This window comes from Mandrillus leucophaeus, unplaced genomic scaffold (genome assembly GCF_000951045.1).
Source record: "Mandrillus leucophaeus isolate KB7577 unplaced genomic scaffold, Mleu.le_1.0 Scaffold291, whole genome shotgun sequence".
NCBI classification, from domain to species: Eukaryota; Metazoa; Chordata; class Mammalia; order Primates; family Cercopithecidae; genus Mandrillus; species Mandrillus leucophaeus.
This window is the reverse complement of record NW_012103043.1, coordinates 370,696-375,342: the sequence shown is the minus strand read 5'-3', so window position 1 is coordinate 375,342 and position 4,647 is coordinate 370,696. Positions and strand designations below refer to the sequence as shown.

The 4,647-nt window shown below is 43.4% G+C and overlaps 1 protein-coding gene across 1 annotated transcript in view; it reads left to right on the top strand.

The window, feature by feature from the left end:
- Positions 1-4,647, top strand: part of CLTCL1 (clathrin, heavy chain-like 1) — a 115,241-nt gene that overhangs the window by 802 nt on the left and 109,792 nt on the right. The gene's annotated exons all lie outside the window — the stretch shown is intronic.

The following is a 4,647-nucleotide window of genomic DNA, read 5'->3' as shown; positions in this document are numbered from 1 at the left end:
CAATTCCCCCTAGCTAGATCAAAAAAGCAGCTGCAAGTTTGTAAGCTGTGAAATGTGTCATAGCTCAATACACAGAAAACATAAACATGTTCCCTCAAAGTGTCTCTGAGGTGATGTTCGAAACAGATGTAGAGACCTTGAGCATTACAATTGTAGGAGAAAGATGGTCAAGATCTTAACCAGAGCTTCTCTACCTAGGCTGCATGTGAGAATGGCCTGCAGCTTTAAACATATCTCTGCTAGATGTTAAATCCAAAGCTCTGAGTGCTGGAGATGGAGCTTTGGTATTCCTTCCCAGGTGAGTCTCACGCACAGCCCGGGTGAACCCGTCTTCTGCATGTTAGTCAGTATTAATCATTCAGGAAAGAGGGAGGAAAGTAAAACTGTGAAGGTGTAGATTGAGCTTGAACTGAAAACAGTCCATCCACACACACCCGTGTGTGTCTGGAGAGGCTTCTGGGGCTCATGCTCCAAAAGGGGACACGTACCCATAGTAGGCCGGTTCATATTTGGTTTATGTTGCCATTACGTAGCTATGTCATTTTGTGAAGTGGTTTGTGAAGACAATAGTACTAAGACAAATGTACTAAGACGGCTCATTGCATCCTAAAATTATGGCATTCCAGTGTAAAATATCTTTTTAAGATACCATGTAAGCTGTTAAATTTTGCCTATTGGCCTACCACTGCTCCTGGTATTGGAAATACATACTGGCCAGTTAGTTGCCTTCTAACTTGTTTATTTACAAAGCAAGGAGAGTAACCTGCCTCAGCCAGGGTGTCTGGGAGGGTGAGCCTCATGGGAGTGCCTACCACTGTGACATTGTGAGTGACAAAATAGTAAATGAATTTGAATGGAGACTCTTTGGAAAAACAAATCTTCACCATAGAACATTTAAATGTTCAGAAGCCTAAGCTGCATAAACCAGTGCTTTTTTAGTTGATTGGGTTGAAAGAATTAAGTCCTAGGAGGGTCTGAGTCCAGGTTCCTCTCCACTCAGATATTTCTGTTGCAGGGGCAAGTCTGATGGGAATTAAAATCTTTCAATTCAACCTCTGTCTCTCCTCAGGGGAAACCACTATTAATGAATCCACTATATCTTTCCAAAAATGATGAAGAGAATCCTGCTTTAAATATGCTTCTGCCCTTTGCTTTTGTAACTTAACACACTGAAGATCACAGACAGATCACTGCATCTATCTGACATGTTTATCAGTATTCCCTAGGGTAGTAGTTGCTGGCACCCTGTCACCCGCTTCTCTAAGGGGGAATCTTTCTGCAATCTTTCTGATTTTTCCTTCCTTGCTTCTTCACTGAGACTTTACTGAGTTTGCAGGCTCTTCTCCCGCATTTTCTTCCGCTTCTCTTGAGGCCTGCTGCTGGCCTCCATGCCAGAGAGATGACCATCACTCTTGGCAGGCTGAAGAAGGATGCCACAAAGCTGGGATAGCAAAGTTCAGTGACGAAATTAGAATCAGATGGATCTTGACAGGCCAGAATCCAACTAGTTGACATTTAACTGGGATAAATATAGAGTCTTGTGCACTGGTATTAAAATACAGAAAACCTGTAATGGTGTAACTTGAGAGAAGTTCTGTAAAGCATTATATAAATGTAGTTAACTATCCCCGAACTAACCTACTCCTAGAATGTAAGTTTTGGAAAAGACCTTAGTGTCAACATTCTTCATAGGCCCTCATTTACAAAGCTCCCTCTTTAGGCTAGGAAAGACTTGTTGATAAGTTTCAAATATAAAATTTTTTTTTATTTTCTTGAGACAGAGTCTCGCTCTGTCCACCAGGCTGGAGTGCAGTGGTGCGATCTCAGCTCACTGCAGCCTCCACCTCCCAGCTTCTAGCGATTCTCCTGGCTTCCGCCTCCTGAGTAGCTAGGACTATAGGTGCATGCCACTATGTGTGGCTAATTTTTGTATTTTTAGTAGAGATGAGGTTTCACCATGTTGGCCAGGATGGTCTTGATGTCCTGACTTTGTGATCTGCCCACCTCAGCCTCCCAAAGTGCTGGGATTACAGGTGTGAGCCTCCGCACCCGACCCATTTATTTTTTTGAAACAGAGTTTCGCTCTTGTTGCCCAGGCTGGAATGCAATGGCGTGGTCTTGGCTCACTGCAGCCTCTGCCTACCATGTTCAAGCAATTCTCCTGTTTCAACCTCCCAAGTAGCTGGGATTAAGGGTGCCAGCCACCGCGCCCAGCTGATTTTTGTGTTTTTATAGAGATGGGGTCTCATTATGTTGGCCAGGCTGGTCTCGAACTCCTGACCTCAGGTGATCCACCCACCTTGGTCTCCCAAAGTGCTGGGATTACAGGCATGACCCACCATGCCCAGCCCTCAAAATATGTTTTAAAAACTGTAGATGAACTAAATTTTACTGCCCTGAAAAAAGTAATTTGTTTTACTACTTGTTTACCATCCATGTGCTAGGCACAAGGATAAAGCAGTGAGTGAGACTGGGAAGGATACAGATACAGAAGGAAAAAATACTGCTGTCTGCAGAGGTGTGAAAACATGGGAATGTTCAGTGCAACTTAAGCATTCTGGCTTCACTGATGTAGGCAGTTGGTGTTCTCACTAATGCTCTTGTATAAACACAGTTGTAGTCCTCCCAGTTAGACCTCTTCCTTAAGCCCCTTATACATAGAAACCACAGGACTATCAGATGAGTAATTTCTTTTTGCATATTCCCCAGAATCAGATTTTTTTTTTTTTTTTAATTTTAGATAGGGTCTCTCTCTGTCCTGCAGTGGTACAATCTTGGCTCACTGCAGCCTCTGCCTCCTGGGTTCAAGCGATTCTTGTGCCTCAGCCTCCTGAGTAGCTGGGACCACAGGCGTGTGCCACCACGCTCAGCTAAGTTTTGTATTTTTTAGTAGAGACAGGGTTTCACCGTGTTAGCCAGGATGGTCTCGATCTCCTGACCTCGTGATCCGCCCGCCTTGGGCTCCCAAAGTGCTGGGATTACAGGCATGAGCCACTGTGCCCAGCCAAGAATTCTTTATTTTTTAACTCTAATAACATCACACCTAAAAAAAAAAAATCAGTAATTTCTCAGTATCATCTAGTATCTTGTCAGTGTTGTTTCTGTATTTGTCTCAAGTGCTTCGTACATTTGGTTTATTTGTATCAGCATCCAAAGAAGGCCTGTGCATTGCATTTGGTTGACATTTTATGTATTAGAGCTGCTTTTTGAAGCAAGCTTTGACCTTTTTTTTATACTTAACACAAATGTAGTATTTTATTTGTGTACGTTTATCTTTTTAATTTCATAGTCCTTTCAAATCTGTTAAGATTCTGATTGTTACTCTAGTATATTGACAGTCTCAAGGCATACCCTTAGCAGATGAAACAGTCGCTGTGTATGACTTTGGGTAGAGTCATTATTCAGAATATTGACCAGCAGATGATTAAAGTCTGAGCTCTGGGCCCTGGCAGCAGACGGACAGAGGTCAATGTGGCCAGCACCACTGAGGTGCGGTTCAGCTGTGGACACAAGCTCACTTCATGCTTTTCCATCTCATTCCAAGAGTCTTTTGTTTCATACATTGTTTGGGCTTTTATGTGCTCAGTGTTTTGATGGATTCAAAATGAGGAGAACCTAAATTTGACTCTGAGAATAAAGAAGAGATTAAGTAAATATGAAAATACAAAGCAAAGCTCTCTATTCTATAAGCATGCCACAGATAAGGCTTGGGGTAGGGGACTGATGACCCATGAAAGTTACTTTGGTTACCTCAGCTGAGGTAAGCCAGATGCTTTGCTGAAATGAAGATTTATTCTACCACATTTACTTGACTTCAAGAAAATTAGATTGATTTGGTGTGACTTCTTAGTGAGCCCACATTGGCTGCAGGTATTCATGTTTTTCTTTTCAAAGGGCTCACAAATCTGATGGATAATGTTGTAGAATTTGGAGGGGGAACCTCAAATGCAGCAGTCTTATCTTCTGGAATCCCACTGTCCTCTGTTTTTTTAATAAATATTGTAAATCCTAGCACTTTGGGAGGCCGAGGCAGGCAAATTACTTGAGGTCAGGAGTTCTAGACCAGCCTGGCCAATATGGTGAAACCCCATCTCTACTAAAAATTACAAAAATTAGCCGGGTGTGGTGGTGCATGCCTGTAGTCCCAGCTACTCTGGAGGGTGAGGCAGGAGAATAGATTGGACTCAGGAAGCAGAGGTTGCAGTGAGCCAAGATTGTGCCATTACACTCCAGCATGGGCGTCGCAGTGAGACTGTCTCAAATAAATAAATAAATGAACAAACAAAGCAACTTCTAGGGCATTTGTATTATTCTGTTTTTCAGGATTTTTCTATTACTTGCAGACAGAGTAAATAATACTAATCTGGCCAGTGGTGGCTCAAGCCTGTAATCCTAGCACTTTGGGAGGCTGTGGCAGGCGGATCACCACAGGTCAGGAGTTCGAGAGCAGCCTGACCAACGTGGTGAAACCCCATCTCTACTAGAAATACAAAAAGTAGCTGGGCGTGGCGGTGACTGCCTGTAATCCCAGCTACCCAGGAGGCTGAGGCTGGAGAATCGCTTGAACCCGGGAGGTGGAGGTTGCAGTGAGCTGAGATCACGCCACTGCACTCCAGTCTGGGGGACAGAGCTAGACTCCGTCTCAAA